Source organism: Lissotriton helveticus, chromosome 4_1 (assembly GCF_964261635.1).
Source record: "Lissotriton helveticus chromosome 4_1, aLisHel1.1, whole genome shotgun sequence".
In the NCBI taxonomy this organism is placed as follows: Eukaryota; Metazoa; Chordata; class Amphibia; order Caudata; family Salamandridae; genus Lissotriton; species Lissotriton helveticus.
Window position 1 is genome coordinate 1,173,049,321 of NC_136063.1, and position 18,337 is coordinate 1,173,067,657.

Consider the following 18,337-nt stretch of genomic DNA (forward strand, 5'->3'; position numbering starts at 1 on the left):
CAAAAAGCACTGCACATTTCAAGGGAGAAGGGTTGAAAGTCATGCTATTGGATGCCAGTGCTCCTACTTTAGTACATGGTCTTCTCTTAGGAGTCTGCAGGTCCTCTTTGGAAGCAAAAGTGGCACACTTTCATATTGTCGTCCCTACTTGAAACAATTTTCTGGCCCTCAGTCTTTACCCACCTTTCAGCAGCAATATTGGATAGGACAGTCCACAAAGTCTGGTATCTCTTGCAACTATGTAGTGGTCAAATGACAGTCCTGGGCATAACCCAAAGAAGAATCCCCCGATATCTACGATTTTAAATTTACTAATTCTACCATCATCATTTAATTATAAGTTATATTCCTCTGGGGATGTTGGTATGGGCTGAGAGAAGGAGAAGATTTCTCTCCTCGTAAGACAAACACATCTCTTTGTCTTATATGAAAAGGGAAAGGTTAGATATTGAGATCCAGATTTAGGTGCTGGAGATGTGTTAATCTGTGTGTGTGCCATAGTAGTTTTGATGTTTGTATTTTTTATTATAACACATTTTCTTTCTCCCGACTGAAAATGTATGTGATCCAGCGGATCCTCGCTCGATTTAGGAATATTGCTATTCTTGCTACATGGATTGAAGCAGGTGGAGCACTAACAGTGCTAGCCTCATCTAGTACCATACCTTAAAGAGAAACACCACAACATATTTTAATTTGCTGATTAAAAGTCCACAGGTCATGGAGGGGAGGAGCTACGATCGCGACCACGATGGCCGCGTGAGTCTTAGGCTCCCGAGACCCCCGGCGCCCCGGAGATTATCCTACTGTTTATCGTGAGCTCAGGCCATGAGCATCAACAGAGGCAGTGAAGCGGTGCCGAGCGCTTCCATCGGCGCTCCGATCGGCCGTGGGGAGTAGAAAAGAGAGGCCATTAAAGTTTGCGGCCTAGCAACCCAGAAGCCGGGGCCTCAAGTGGATGTTGAGGCCCGGCTGCAGTGGATCCATGTATTGCGCTGACTAAATTGACGTTACCATGGTATAACGGTGGTATCGCCCTTCCAGACATTAGGCGATATTAGTAGGCTTCTCAATTGGCGGCTATAAACCTGGGTGCGTATGGGCCCGGTTCAAACCCAGGATATGCAATGGATAGATGGCTACTCCCAGGTGGTAATTACAATAGAGCTTTGTATGCCAAGTCGGTAAGGAAAAAGTTTGTCGGGACCCACCAGTGTGGCAGTCAGGATATGGCACGATGCCACTAATTCTTTGGGATGGAAAGGCCGTCTCACGTTGGCCACTCCATTATTTGACTCGGAGAGACTGGGCAAACTTTGGAACACGAAAGGGTTCGATAAGTGGAATGTAATAGGGATTGCTAGGATTGGTGATATTTGGGTTAAGGAAAGGATTAAGACATTTTCTGAACTACAAACCGAGTTTGAGTTGAATGGGGCAGAATATTTCCGCTTGCGCAGTTCCGACATGCGCGGCGATCAGTGGTACAGGTAGAGGAGGGCATACCTGAGGCCTCGCCACTGGAAGATTGAATATTGGATGGGCATTTGCCAGAGAAGACTATTTCCCTCATTTATAGGAAGTTGATCAATCATAGAGCAGATCTCCTATTGGAATTGAGAGATAAATGGATGAGGGACAGCATTGAACTAGATGACGAGGACTGGCAATCGGCTGTGTCCTCCCCGAAGGAGGTTGCGATCCCAGCACGATTGCGTCTAGTCCAGTTGAAAATACTACATAGGGTGTATGTCACAGGCCCACGCTTGATCCGAATGGGGCTGTCTGAGGATGGTTTGTGCAGGCGAGAATGTGGGCAGGTGGGCACGTTTCTCCATATCTTCTGGGAATGTCACTCTATGGTGGATTATTGGAGTTCGATACATGATGTTATGCAAGAGGTATTGGGGATAACGGTGTCACCAGAGGCAAGGAAATGCCTCCTTAGTATTTGGGAACCTACTGATCTGAACACAGCACAGACTAGGTGGGCCACTCTAGTGGCTATGATTGCAAAACGAAATATAGCACAGCAGTGGGGATCCGAGAGACCACCCACACTTGAGGAATGGAAAGAAAGTATGGACTGGTGCATGTTTCAGGAAAAAACTGTTTACCTGGCCAGGGGCCGACCGCGCAAATGGATGACCGTATGGGGCCAGTGGAACCGATATAGGGGGGAGATTTGTGTACCTCCAGTCGACTCAATGCCGGATGTGCCTGCATCCCCGTGACCCTAGTATGGAAGGTATCATGATTTCTCTCCTTTCTTCTCATATCCCCCAAAGTACTCTTGTTATGTTGTAATGATGTGTGGGAATGTTGTAATCTCTGTTCTGTGCACTTACTGAAATGCCTTGTGTTAATAAAAAGAATTTAAAAAAAAAGTCCATAGGTAACACATCCTTAAGTGAGGAGTACCCCTATTAAGATCCTTTATGGCTCTCACATGCTCATCCCTACCCAATTACATCTCCACGGATGTTTATCAGAAATGCTGGGCTTTAAGTGGGATGAAAAAAGTGAGAGTTTAAAAAGGAGCATGGCCGATTTAATTAAGGTCATGGCTTGAACATGTAAACAAAATTTCTGTGATTTCCATAGTCTGTCACCAACCAGTGTTTTGGTGCCTCTCTGAGCTGTCTGTTATTGTCCCATATATACAGCACAACTGACGTACAACTAAAACCAGCCAGGACTTTTGGCTTTGTCAATGTTTCGATAAATACTTAAAAGCGACTCAGTTCAAACTATGCACTATACAAGAGTAACATGCTTCACAAAGAATGACTACAGAAACACAACATCCTGGAAATCACTTACACCCTTAGGGTGTCCAAGATTAAGTAAAATGTGAAATATAAACAGGAATTACATCACTGTTATAGCTTACCTTATTGTTTTTACATTCATTGTTCAGAAATCGATCAGTATTTTTGTCGGTAAAGTTAAGGACATGAACATAAGAAGATGTATGTACGGCCTGATAAAGACCTATTTCCAAGCCCGTTTTTATTTGCTACAGGGTCTAAGAACCAGAGGGACCTGACCCACTTAAAGCCCTGCAAAAATGTCTGTGATGGCTGTTTACATCTTTCTCTGGCATAGTTGTGCTTTGAGGAGGCATCCTGTTTTCTCATTTTGCTCATAATGTTGTTTTTTTTGTCTTAGAAGTAAATAATTGTCTTGCGACAGAAGAGGGTTTTACCCGCATTGTTTTCATGCTCTAATTTTTGGTCTACTGACTATTTCTCAGTCAATTCTTCAATCATGGTTTCTAGAGGAATTTGTTCTGCTGAGTTTTTTCTCTGGGTCAGGGCCTATCTATCATCATCATCATGCCTCTCCAGGAAGCCTTCCTCGCAGTCTATAAATTTGAGCCTAAATTACGTGTTTTGACTTTTGAGTCATCTAGGTATCTTTTAATATAGAATGGAAGTTTTTTTTTTATCGTCAGACATTTTATATTTGGATGTGTTCATTCACCGGACTTTGGGGGATAGATCAATGATTCTGGATCCAGCTGCAAGAGGATCGACACATGGTCAGAGAGCCCTCCATCCAAAATGGCATAATGAAATAAATATGTTAGGAAGAAACAAGCTATGGCATAAGAAGACAATGTTAGAAACAGTGCCATGGGACATGAAACAAATGTGTATTGTTTATGATATCGATGTGCTAGTCGTCAAAAATCTAAAAAGGCCATAATCTTCCATCTCTCAATTAGCCCGGTCACATGTATTCCAATCTCCTCTGATTAGTAAACAGGTATTGCCTAATTCTGATAATCGTGATAAATACGAGTAGGGAACTTTAGAATGATTTGAAACATAGGTAGAACCTGGAATCTACCCGTCTTCAGTTTTCAACATGCTAGTGATTTCCTAATCAAGATGGTAACTCCATACTTTTGGAGCAGTTTGCAGAGCATGTTTCAGGAGGGTTTGTGAGTGTTGACTGCTGTAGATACATTTACCTACCAAACACTTCCGAGCTTATACGATTCTGATTGTGTCATATGAGTTTATTGCAATAATGCAACTTCAATGGATTTGGAGGATAGGCATGTAATGGATCTTTTATATGTCTGTGAAATGGAAAAGGCCATTGATGTTCATGGATGTGATGGTAAGAGATTCAGGGTGTTCTTGCCTTTAGATCATAGGATGACAATGGATAAGGTTGAGGGAAGAGAAAAGGCAATCATGGTGCAAGGTGAAAAGACATTTAAAAATCTTCAGGTGTTTGTACTGACAGAGTCTGCATAGGTGACACTACATGATGTGGGATGGAAAATATCTGGGGAGAAAAGGAGGTGGCAGTAATAGAGGCACTGGTGTAAGTTGTCTGTAGGGACAGTATCTGTTGTTGTTGCTGGTAAGTAGATGTTCGTAGGATTTAATCAAGGGTCTGTTTGTGTGCCATCATGAGCAGTGCCCTTATCTTCTTGCAGCAAGCTGCATCCAAGCACTGAGCTGACAATCACCAAGCACCAAGAATTACATTTGCGAGGGACCAACAACGTCACTTTTATGTAAACCTTAAAATATGGGGTTAGGTCAGGCCAATAGATCAGAGCATTGGTGATGCACAATAATAAAAAAGTCAACAAGTTAATTGCTACCTTTGAGAAGAAAAAGGTGTTATAAGTCTCATAACTATAGTATTAGAGACTCTCTAGAGAACGTCAGTTGTTAGATGAGTTCAATAAAAGTGGATATATCAGCAAAGAGATAAGGCAGAACAAGAATCACTGAACTTCAGTTGGTTGCAGTATCAATGGAAAGATCCTCTTTAGTCTCTAAGGGAGATCTGCATTTATCTTTATCTCTCATGAGTGCACCAGTTTGTTCAGTATTTCTTTGTCTGAATGTCTGTGATAGGATGAGTGCTCTATGATGTTTGGCAGGTGGAGCCATGAAGAGATCCATGTCCCTGAAATCCAGACTGTCAAGCAAATGACTAGCAGGTGTCTAGCAGGTTCACTGTATTTTCTGCTTAACCATCTATGGTCACCAGCATGGCAACTAGCTTCAGAAGACAGTATTCAAATTTCAATTTCTTCAATCTTTAGTGGAGCGCTAGAAAAGCTTTCTGCCAGACGTGGACCAATCTGCGGAGTCATCCCCAAAGCTTTTGCCTTCAACCGCCAAGTTCTGAACATGTTTTTGTTGGCTTTTTGGACTCTGTGCACTTTACCACTGCTAACCGTGCTTGTGCTCTCTCCTTAGAAAATGGTGGAATTGGCTTATGGCCCATTGGCATATTTACTTTACTTGTAAGTCCCTAGTAAAGTGTACTCAGGTCCTGTAAATTAAATGCTACTGTGGTTCTGCAGTACCAATTGTACCACCCACTTAAGTAGCACTTTTAACAAGTCTCAAGCCTTCTATTGCAGTCTGTGTGTGCAGTTTTAAACTGCCATTTTGACCCTTCAACATAAATCTTTTGCCAGGCTTAAACCTTCCCTTTAATGTCACCCCTAGGGTACGCCCTGGACAGTCCAGAAGGCAAGGTGCATTGTATTTAAAAAGTTGGACATGTACTTTTACACTTTACATATCCTGCTGGTGAATTACTCTTACATTCTTTTTTTCTCTACTGCAAGACCTGAATCATTCTTAGGATATTATTGGAGTTACATTTAATAAGCTGTAACTTCTAAATGAGAACAGGTGACCAGTTCATGTTTGGTGTCTTTCGAATTGTAATGAAAAATCCTCTCTCATGGTAAAATCAGATTTTAAATTACAATTTAGAAAATGCCATTATTAGAAAGTTGACATTGTCCTGCCTTAGCGATTTAGTGCATGTAGCCTGTCTCTGGGTCACATGACTGGGTGTAGCTGAAAGTTGGGCTTCATGTATTCCTCCTAGACAGCCACACAATAGAGAGCTTAGGTGTGCCTGGATTGGTCATCACTGGCAGGATGTGGGGCAGAGCCGGACGTAGCCCTACTTACACTTGAATAGGCTACGTCTTGACTCCAGACAAAGGGCTACATACCCCTTGAAGTTAGTCTGGAGCCAGGACAGGAACAGCAGGATGCCCGGGGACATCAAAGGGAAACCTCTAGAAGGTGTTCCCACTTCAAATTAGAACTGGGTATAAATATTGGACTTCAGACACCAATTATTCAGTACACTTCTGGACCTGTAGATACTCTGCCAGGAAGAAGGATGACTACTGTGCTGCTGATAGCACTCCTACTCTGCAGGACTGCTGCCCTGAATGACTGCTGCCCTGCTGTGCTGATCTACTGCCTACTGGCCTCTTACCTGGGTGAGAAAGATTGGACCTCCATCTGTTATACCCAGGACCCCAAAGTGACTCCAAGCGCTAGTTGGCTGGTCTCCTGACTAGAGCCTCAGGAATAGAAGGCTCCAACAACCTTGAACTCAGCACCTGGACTCAGGCATTTGTGAGGTCTACCCTGCCAAGTGGTGCCAACCCAGTACTGGACCTTTGGAACTCGGCTGAAAGGTGTTCTGCCAACCCCAGTATGGAGTCAGCAGAACAGACGCATCTCCTACGTTACGCAATGCAATCCCGGGCATAACCGATGCATCTCTTCTGCTGCAAGTATTCTCCTGACCCAAAGGGTTCCTATTTCATCCTTGGCATAGGACCTCAAAATGCTTTGTGACCAGGATTTCAGGTACTCTTGCTCAGTGGGCCTAACTGGGTCCCTGTAGCCGATCTGTGCTCCAATGCAGGCATCCTGAACTTGTGACTTTGTTCCGGTCCGGCATGACCAGATATCCAAAGACGGTAATTTGTGCTTTTTGGCACTATTTTCACTGAAATCTTGAAAATTGCACATCTCCGGATCTATTGATTGGGTTTTTGTCATTTAGATCTTGTTTTATTTCAAGTCAAGTCAAAATAGGCTTTATTTCGATAAAAACGTATCTTTAAAAGCAATACATACAACAGGATAAAAAAGTTAAAAAGCCAAACAAATACAAACAAACATAACTATATGTAAATAGAATGGCATCAATAAATTACCTAAGACAGTCTAACATAAAGACCAAAATTAAACAATCTCGTTAAGCCTTTTAGACCTGATCACCCATGCCCAGCCTAAAAACTTTGCCATGCCACATACAAACAATGGGCGGGTATCAGACTTCAAAATTCGCAAAGCCACAATATAATCTCTGGTACCTAGCTCCTTGCACAGGGGTTTCAGCCACCTGGATCGGGGGACTTTATAGGCGAGGCATTCAAATAAAAGGTGGGCCACTGACTCAATTCTAGGTGGACAAAAAGAGCAAAAAGGAGTAGTTTGGGCCGGGATTTTCCAGCGCGCGGTCAATTCCCCCACTGGAAGTACTCCTATTCTAAATTTAAAATACAAAGCCCTATCTCTAGGTTTTGAAATTATGTCGAGATAGGGTTCTCGGAGGGCCACTTCCTTCACCAGGATAAATTCGCTGGAGGATCTACATAGGTTAGAATCAGTGATTCTCCTATCCGCTACCCAGTTCCAGTAGACTCTTTTCAGGACAGACTTAGGGGGGGGCAGTTCTAGTCTCCCAAACCTCCCCTAAGCCCAGCTCCCCAAGCAGGGATTTGACGTCCCTCAGCCACCTCTTTTTTTGACCAGCCGGGCAGCGATAGAACCTCCTTCAGCCCTTCCGCATAACTGGAAAGTTCAGGGACTCTCCATAGACGGGCCCAAAGTAGAAGAGGGCGCAATTTTGCCTGATCTTTAATTGGGCGGCAACCCATATCCAAAAGCAAGGGCAGTGTAGGGGTGCTCTGTGGGAGAACCATCAGGTCCTTCAGAAATTTATTCTCAGAGCAGGCTAACTGATCTACATTCAGGGAACCCCAAAGCTCAGCCCCGTAAAGAGCCGCACTAACACCTCTCTCCGTGTAAATATCCAGCACAGGCGCAATGGGCTTAAAGGAGGATGACCGCTGTTCCTTAAGAAGAGCCCCCACCATCCTTTTGTGACTCAATAACATCTTTTGGATATGGGAATCCCACCGTATAGTGTCACTAAGACGAATGCCTAAGTAGTCAAACTCCTTGACCCTTTCCAAGGGCACTGAGTTTAATACAAGTGCCTGACCAAGGTTTTTCGGGGGGGTTCAGGACCAAATATTTGGTCTTTTCTGTGTTAATTTTTAACCCCCTATTCGCGCAAAAAGATTGGAAGCTGTTAAGGAGGATCTGTAAACCCATCGGAGATTTTGAAATCAGGAGGTGTCATCGGCAAATAATAAAGTGGGTATTCTTCTGCCCGCCAGGGATGGTGCATCAGCAGGATGTTTCAAGAGGTGCTCCACCACTCCGTTCACATATAATGAGAACAGAGTGGGGGCAAGGACACATCCCTGGCGGACGCCCCTGTTCACTGGGATTCTGTCAGTCTTTTGGCCCTGCTTACCCCACCTCACCGGCGCAAAATTCTCTGAATGGAGTTTCATCAATAGGGATAGAAGATAAATGGGCATTCCCAAATCGGACATTACCTTCCACAGGGAATAAGGGGGTACTAGGTCAAAAGCAGTCCGTAAGTCAATAAAAGCAAGATACAGACTGCCTTTGCCTAGTACAACCACTTTCCAATAGAGGAGCAGAAGTCTAAAGGTCTGCTCAATGGTCCCGGTGCCTGGTCTAAATCCTGCCTGAAAGTCAGAAAGTATTTGATTGTCCTTTACCCACTGGAACACTCTCCCAAGAACCACCTTTCCTGCTACCTTCTGCGAAGAGTCAATTAAACTTATGGGACGATAGTTTGCTGGGTCGTCCCTAGCCCCCTTTTTAAAGATCGGGACGACCTTAGCACCCATCCAGGAATCAGGGAGAGTGGCACCAAGGTAAGATGCATTAAGGAGTGAAGAAATAAGTTTCCCCCATTCAGTCAAGTTGAGGCATAACAAATCCCCCGGTAGCCCGTCAGGGCCTGCTGCTTTGTTAGGGACAAGGGCTTTAATCACATTCTCCACTTCCTTAGCTGAAAAGGAAAAATCCTCACTCAACCCAGGGGAGCCCAAAGATGGAAATTCGGACAGCCCCATCCTATCGTCCTGGGTAGAAGTATAAAGGAGAGAGAAGTGGTTATACCATGACACCTCTGATATGTTACATGTTATCAGGGTCTCGACTGGCCTATTCCTGGTCCTGACTAGGTCCCAGAAACCCCTAGGATCCCTCCTGGCACTAGCCTCTTTCAAATTACACCAACACTGATTATCCCATTCTTTTTTGGCTGCGCTAATGGCGTGCCTATACTCCTTCCTGGCAACGCGAATCCGCTCACATCCCTTGCTTTTAACTGCTTCAATAAGGACCCTTTTCGCCCTCCGGCAATTCGTTGAGAACCACCCCGGGTCACCCTTGGGTCGCCGGCGATCATTAACGGGAGGATCCCGGCTACGTGTTAGAAATAGCTCGCCCAGGGCTTTAGTAGTGTCACCAAACAGAGTGGATACCTCTGAATATTCCAAACTAATGGTTTCTAACCTACTCAACGCCTTAGCCATGATTGATCCTATTTCAAGGACCTTCCCCTCACCCAGGGCGACCTTATGCCAATTCAGGCGTCTGCCACAGTTCGAGGGACAAACTTCACCAGTTGTCCGCAAAACAGACTTTTCCTGAGATCCTCTGGGTGCCAGCCACATTGAGGACAGAGACAAAGAAAGTGGATTGTGGTCACTGTCCGTGGAGGGGAGTACTGCCATATCCCGCAATAGGGCCCAGAGCTTAAAGTCCAACAAGATGTAATCTATTCTAGATGTATGGTCTACTCTGTTGTACGTATGGGCTCCACAAAGGTCTAAAGGAGTTCTTCCATTCACCGCCCTCAGACCAAATTCCAATGTTAGGGCATTAAGCTGCATTGCCCGTTGGGACCACTTCTTGATGGGTGTTAGAGACAAGGGGGGAATATCCCTCCTTGCGTCCTCTTCCGAGGTACCAAGAATGTCATCTGCCGCTAGGGGCTCAAAGGTGCAATTAAAGTCACCAGCGAGCATGATGTACATATCCGGGCTGCACTGAGTGAGTTCTTCAGCAAGCCCTAATAGGGTTAGGGATGGCAAACTCCCTTTGGAGACTCTAACATAGATATTGTAGATCTCTAGAGACCGCCTGTTAGAACCGGGGGTCTCTATTTGGCAGAGGTAAGTACCTTAGACCAAGTAGGGACCCTTGTTTCTAGTCAGGGTGAAGGAATAACCCTCTGAGATAACCCCTGCTCACCCTCTAGGTAGCTTGGCACGAGCAGTCTAGGCTAAACAGAGGCAATGTGGATAACATTTGCACTTAACACAACAATAATCCCCAATCCACCACAAACTGAGACCACACAGGTAAGTATATTTTATAAAAATATATAACTTTATCTTTATCTAGTTTCAGCAAGGTAAATCAAGCAGTTGCACGATAATTACTTCATTATAAAACTGTTGCACTTCTTCTTAATGGTTGCAGTTAAATTGTTAGGAAGTTCTTATGAAAAATGTCTCAAGTCTATTTAATGAGTAATTAAAAATAATGCCACTGAGTTATATTCAATTAGCTCTAAAAACGAGCATATTGCGCAATGCCAGAATTATTCCCAGCCCGCAAAGCAATGGGCCTCAAGCGCTGTGAAAACAATGCCAGCTTCTTAAAGTCGCCAAAAGAATCAGCCCCTCGCGTCAGGGGCCCTATGCGCTACAAGCGCGCCTCACCGGAATGCTGGGGGGGGGGGTTTCCCTTCCCCTCGTCCGGCACTTCGTCAGGCCTCAGACGCTCCCCGCCTTCCAGCACTCACTCGCGCTCTGGCCCGGCCGGTCTCAGGAAGCTCTCCGCCCGCTCTCAGCTTCAGGGAGCAGCGGGGAGCAGAGACGGCAGGCCGAGGCTGGGAGCACTCGCTGGATTCCCTCGGCGAGGTCGGGTCAGTCTTCCCCGGTCCCGGCGGTGATCAGACGGCACTCCGAAGAGGTCCCGATGACGGGGACCAATCCTGTCGCGGCAAATGGGGCGAGCCTCCAGCAGCACCCGCGAGTCAGCCAATGGCAGTGCGGCTCCCGGGACAGGCAAGCAATGACGCTCCGCTCCTCCTGCCAATCACGGCCCAACAACACTGATGACGCTGCGCCGCACGGGCCTATCCCGTCGCGGCGTTGGTGAGGGGGCTCGGCTCCTCCAACCAATGGGATCGCGGCGGCTTCGTTCTTCGGCCCCGCAGCTCCGATCAGGACGACACTTCGGTAAGAGGTTTTTCTGGCCCCGGGCAGCGGCGGTGATCAGGCGGCAGATGATTTTAGAGGGCGCGGGTCACGGACAGACCGCCCTCTTAGCCTCACAACCGCTCTTGAGTGAATTCCGCGAGGGGAGGCACCACAGACCTCCGACCCTCGCCGGGAATGTGCCGATGAGCACAACGATCCCTTCTTACACTCAGTAGTTGAGCACCACACGCTCCGGGTCCAAAACAACACGGTCTTGCAGTAATTCTTGGCAAAGCTTTAGGAACCTTTAACCCTGGGTTCCCAACAGGAGGCCAGCTCTTCTCAGGCCCTTGGAGATTCAGTGGAGACACAGCAAAGTCTCTGTAGTTTCAAGCAGGCAGGGTCACAGCACACAGCAAAGTCCCTTTCTCCTCCTCAGCTTTCAGTTGCACGGCAGAACGGGTCAGCCCTTAGAGCACACAGCAAGGCAATCTTCCTTTAGTTCTCCAGCAGTCCTTCTTCCAGCAGAGGTTCCTCCTTGATTGTAGGATCTTGGAATCTAACTTCTGTAGTCAGGGGTCCTTTCCTTATACCCCTCAATGTCTTTGAAGTCCTTTGAAGTCTTTGTGCAAGGGGGCCCTGGGCCCGGTCTAAACCAGTTCTGGGGGTTGCGGAGCACTGAGGTGTTTCTGGTTTTCTTCTTCCTGTCAGCTTCAGGGTCAGAGGTGTCCGTTGGCCGGCAGGAGAGAGAGCCAGCATGGTGGTCAGGCAAGCACAGCCCGGCACTGTCAGGCGCTATCTCCTCCCACCTCCCTGGCAGCAGATGTGGCCTTTGATCCCCGGGCTGACTCCAACCCCCTCCTCCGGGGGTTCTGCAGCCCCCACCACACCCATACCAGACAGGCATTCCACAAACCCAGGCACACAGAAAGGTTTAGACAAGAGAACAGCCACTTTCTAAAAGTGCTATTCTCCCACACAGGATTTAAAAACAACCTTCACTAAAAGATGTGTTATTAAATTCTGAGTTCAGGGATATCTTTCACTCATGTCCCATCTTGTTCCTATGGGGAGTTAGGTTGGGATCCATTGTGTCCAGCCTCCCCCATGTTACTCTATGGAGCAAGATAGCCTTGCAGCAGTGAGCGCACAAAATGGCTGCTGCCCACTACCAGAGCATGTGACCTGCACTAGTACATGCTCTACCTTATCCATACACTGCACCCTGCCCAGGGGGGTACCTTGAGCCTTCCATAGGGGTGACTGAGGTGCACAGAACGGGAAGGGTTAGGCCCAGCCAGTGGGGACACTGGCCAGGGAGACATGGCAGTCACTGACTGCACACAGGCCCTGCGCTGGCAGGCCTGAGTCACCACTTTAGGGCTACTCATGTGGATGGCGCAATCTGCGCTGCAGGCCCACTAGTAGCATCTGTCATCACCAGCCCTGGCACACATAGTGCACTTTACTAGGGACTTCATGGTGATGCAAATATGCCAATCAGGTATATTTAATCGATATGGCAATTTACAGAGGGAGCACTTACACTCTGGCACTGATCAGCAGTGGCAGAGTGTCCAAAACATCTAAACCAGCAAAAACGAAATCCAGCACAGCATCAAAAATACATGAGTCAGAGTCAAAAAGATGGGGGAAGAACCACGCCAAAGGTGTCAGGTCTAACCCGTGTCCCCTCCAGCTGAAAGTGGGGAGAACTACCCAACCTCTTGGGAGTCCTCATCACTAAGGAGGAAGAATCTGGACAGACCGTCAGCATTGGCGTGTTCTGTACCAGGGCGGTGCTCCACCGTAAAGTCCATCCCCTGTAGGGAAATGGACCACCTCAGCAACTTTGGATTCTCACCCCTCATCTGCATTAGCCATCTGAGGGGCCTGTGGTCGGTCTGAACACGGAAGTGAGTCCCAAACAGGTGGGGCCTCAGCTTCTTTAGAGCCCAGACCACAGCGAAAGCTTCCCGTTCAATGGCACTCCATTTCTGTTCCCTGGGGATTAGCCTCCTGCTAATGAAAGCCACTGGTTGGTCTCCGCCCTCATCATTGATCTGTGAGAGTACGGCTCCCACGCCTTGCTCTGAAGCGTCAGTTTGCACAATGAACTCACTGGAAAAGTCAGGTGCCTTAAGCACCGGTGCTGTGCACATGGCAGCTTTGAGGGTGTCAAAAGCAGTTTGACAGGCCTCAGTCCAATTCACTTTCCTGGGCTGATTTCTAGATGTCAGCTCTGTCAAAGGGGCTACAATGGTGCCATAACCTTTGACAAACCATCTGTAATACCCGGTGAAACCTAAAAAGGCTCTCACCTCAGTCTGGGTCTTGGGGGGCTCCCAAGCCAGAATGGTATCAATCTTTGCCTGTAGGGGTGCCACCTGGCCGCTCCCCACCTGGTGTCCCAAGTACACCACAGATCCCTGCCCTATCTGGCATTTACTGGCCTTGATAGTGAGGCCCGCCTTCAGCAGATCCTTCAACACTTCAGTGAGGTGTTGCAGGTGTTCCTCCCAAGTGGAGCTGAACACAGCAATGTCATCCAGGTAGGCCGCGCTGAATTGCTCCAGCCCCGCCAGTACCTGGTTGACCAATCTCTGAAATGTGGCGGGGGCATTTTTCAACCCAAAGGGCATGACAAGGAACTGGAAGTGCCCCTCTGGTGTGGAAAATGCTGACCTCTCCTTTGCCCCCTCGGTTAAGGCAATCTGCCAGTACCCTGAAGTCAAATCAAAAGTGCTCAGGTACTGGGCAGCTCCCAACCGATCCACCAGCTCATCAGCTCTGGGGATGGGGTGCACGTCAGTCTTGGTGACCGCATTGAGCCCACGGTAGTCCACACAGAACCGAAGTTCTGGGGTGCCACCGGGGGTAGCAGCTTTCTTAGGCACTAAGACCACTGGGCTAGCCCAGGGGCTGCTGGAGGGCTCAATAACCCCTAGCGCCAACATCTTGGAAACTTCTTCCTTGATGCTGGCTCTGACCTTGTCAGCCACTCTGTAAAACTTCTGTTTCACAGGCAGACTGTCTCCAGTGTCCACATCGTGGACGCACCACTTGGTGACACCTGGGGTCAGGGAGAACAGGGGGGCGAACTGACCCAAGACTTGGCGACAGTCCTCCTGCTGCTCTGGGGTCAGGGTGGGGGAGAGGACCACACCATCCACCGACCCATCTTGCTCCTTGACTGCCAGGAGGTCAGGGAGAGGATCACTATCCTCCTCCCCTCCAGCATCTGTAGCCATGAGCATAGTCACTTCAGACCTCTCAAAGTGGGGCTTGAGGCGGTTCACATGTAGCACTCTCAGGGGCTGCCTGGGAGTCTTCAGGTTAACCAAATAGGTAACCTCGCTCTTGCGCTCCACCACCTCATATGGCCCAGACCACTTGTCACGGAGCGCACAAGGCTCCACTGGCGCCATCACCCACACTTTCTGACCAGGGTGGAATTCAACCAGAGAAGTGTTCTGGTCATACCACCTCTTCATTTCCTCCTGGCTAGCCTCCAGGTTCTCTTGAGCGAGCTTCCTGAAGCGCTTGGTCTGGTTGCGAATGGCCAGCACATAGCTGAACACATCCTGAGGGGTTTTCCCACGGGATTTCTCCCACCCCTCCTTCACCAGAGTAAGAGGCCCTCTGACAGGGTGGCCATACAGCAACTCAAAGGGACTGAACCCTAGGGATTTCTGAGGCACCTCCCTGGAGGCAAACAACAGGCATGGTAACAAGACGTCCCATTTCCGCCTCATGGGCTCTTCCAGACCAAGAATCATGCCCTTCAATGTGCGGTTGAATCTCTCAACCAACCCATTTCCTTGAGGGTGGTAAGGAGTGATGAATTTGTATGTCACCCCACACTCACTCCACAGGGACTTCATATACCTAGAAATGAAGTTTGTCCCTCTGTCTGAGACCACCTCCCTGGGAAATCCCACCCGGGAAAAGATTCGCATCAGGGCACGGCCCACCACTGGGGCTGTGACTGTCCTGAGCGGGATGGCTTCCGGGTACCGAGTGGCATGGCCCACCAAGACCAGGATAAACCTGTTGCCTAGGGCTGTCTTGGGGTCCAGGGGCCCCACGATGTCAATGCCCACCCGCTCAAAAGGGGTGCTCACCACAGGAAAGGGTTGGAGGGGTGCCACGCACTTCCCTCCGCTCTTGCCACTGGCTTGACAAGGTTGGCAAGATTTACAAAAGGCAGAGACGTGCTTCTTCATCTGGGGCCAGTAGAAATGGGTGACAAGCCTGTGATAGGTCTTGTCTTGCCCCAGATGTCCTGCGAGAGGCACGTCATGAGCCAGACCCAGTAGGAAGTTCCTGAAGCGCTCGGGTACTACCAGCTCACGGGCTGCACAGGGCTCAGCGAACTTAGGCTCACTATAAAGTAAGTCATCCTCCCAGTAGATCAAATGCTCCTTGGACCCCAGGCCTGCGGCCTGGTCTGCAGCCTGCTGCCGCACACCAATGAGAGAAGGGCACTCCTTCTGAGCCTGGCAGAATTCCTCCCTGGAGGGACCACCCTCTTGCTGCCACTGGGACAGCTCAGGCAATTTCCCCAGTTCGGCCACCTGCTCTCCTGTAGGTTCCAGGGCATCCCCCTCTGGGTCTGCTTCCTCCTGGACCGTGGGAACAGTGGGGGCGGGTTTCCCGCGCCCTCTACCCCTTCCTCTCTTGGCAGGTTCCTGGGCCATTGTTCCAGGCTCCAGCTCTGCTAGACCGCCCTCTCTGGCTGTCTTTGCACGAGTGGACACACAGATCCACGCAGGCAAACCCAACATCTCCAAGTGAGTCCTGTGCTCCACCTCTTTCCATGGGGAGCTCTCCATGTCATTACCTAATAGACAATCTACAGGCAAGGCATCACTTACAACAATTTCCAAAATACCGGAGACTCCTCCCCATTCAAATGGAACATTTGCCAACTTGCAGTAGCGCACTGAACTGTCAGATGCCACCACAGGCCGGAGTACCTTGGGAACAATTTGCTCTTCAGACACCCACCGACACCTGACAGATGTCACGCTGGCCCCTGTGTCTCTCAGAGCCTCTATTTCCTGTCCATTGATGGTCACCTTCTGCCCGTATTTCTTAGTGTTTTGGGGCAGCAAAGTTTCCTGGGCCATCTCCTGGTCTCCTAGAGAAACAAGGGTCATCAATGCTAACCCCTTCTCCCCACTAGAAATCAAATCCCCTCCCAAAGCTACACTGGCTAACGCCGGAGCTGGAGCTGGAGCACCAGTGGGTGCTGATTTCTTCTTTGGACATTTGGGAGCAATGTGCCCCACATGAATAGCAAGTAAGTGGGGTCTTTTTGTCCTGCGTGCCCTTATGGGGCCAGGACTTCTTAGGCTTGGGGGGTTGAGACACCTTCTCCTGGGAACCATTTTGGGGCCCTCTAGAAGACTCCTTTTGATTACCCGTGTCCCCCCCACTCCTCTGCGGGGGACCCTGTCCACCTTTGGCTGGGGTACTTACCACCCCCTTGTGGACCCTGGTGCTAGTCCAGCGGTCCGCCTCTTTAGCAAGCTCACTGGGGTCAGTTAACTTGCTATCCAAAAGATGCTGGCGCAGCTCTGGAACACATAAACTACTTAAGTGCTCCCAACTAGTCAAGTGACACAACCCCACATAATCAGTAACTTTGCTGCCCTTTATCCAACCTTCCAGTGCATGCGTGTACATACTCACACACTCCGCCCAAGTACTTGAATCAAGCTTCTTGAAGTTCCTAAACTTCTGGCGGTACTGTTCTGCAGTGAGCCCATACCTGAGGCACAAAGCCTCCTTCATAGCTGGGTAGGCTAAAGCATCTGCCGCTTCTACGGGTGCCAAAACATCCCTCCCAGAGGCCTCAAAATGCTTCCACAATCCTGCCCCCCAATTCTTCTCAGGCACTTCATTCATCCTTAAGGCAAGTTCATACGCTCTGAACCACGCATAAATATCCTCACCCCTCTGATAATTCTGTACCAAATCCTTTGGTATGTATACCTTACCCGCCTGTACTGGTTGTGCGCTGCCACCATTAGAACTGGACTCCACCTTTCTGAATTTAATGTCCAGCTCCTTCATGCTCAACTCAGGAGCCAATTGGAGTTTCTTCTCCTCCAAAGCGAGAGTATTTCTTCTCTCCTGCGCCTCTCTCTCCTGCGCCTCTTTCTCAGCTTCAAGGCGCAGTCTCTTCTCATCTGCTTGCGCTCTGAGCTTAAAAAGCTCAATCTCATGGGCCCTAGCTCTCTGATTCTCCTCCACTTCCTCTGGAGACATAATCCTACCGGAGTGGTTGCTGCCGGTCCTAGACGCTGGCTTCCCCACTGGCAATTCACTGGACACAAACGCATTCTCCTGTGTGCCTCCCTCTCCAATAGTAGCTTCTGGATCACCATGCTTGGCCTCCCAACAGGCCCTCAGAGCTTTCCTTAGCTCTTCCTTGTTTGCGCTGCCCCTTACTGGGCATTCAAGCCGTTTGCAGAATTTTCTCAGTTGCTCCTTGTTATAGGTGAACAACTCCTGGATTTCAAATTCCACTTCCACTTCTCCATTCACGCTTTCCGAGACATGATGCTTCCTAACCTTTTCAACTAAAAGGTTTCACCAAAAAGAAAAAATCTTGCGCAACCTGTGCTGCTAACTAGACTAGTGATGTACAAGAAATCACTGCAGGTCAAGTGCAATCATTAATTCAAAATCTGCACCGCTCTCCAACAATGTTAGAACCGCGGGTCTCTAGTTGGCAGAGGTAAGTACCTTAGACCAAGTAGGGACCCTTGTTTCTAGTCAGGGTGAAGGAATAACCCTCTGAGATAACCCCTGCTCACCCTCTAGGTAGCTTGGCACGAGCAGTCTAGGCTAAACAGAGGCAATGTGGATAACATTTGCACTTAACACAACAATAATCCCCAATCCACCACAAACTGAGACCACACAGGTAAGTATATTTTATAAAAATATATAACTTTATCTTTATCTAGTTTCAGCAAGGTAAATCAAGCAGTTGCACGATAATTACTTCATTATAAAACTGTTGCACCTCTTCTTAATGGTTGCAGTTAAATTGTTAGGAAGTTCTTATGAAAAATGTCTCAAGTCTCTTTAATCAGTAATTAAAAATAATGCCACTGAGTTATATTCAATTAGCTCTAAAAA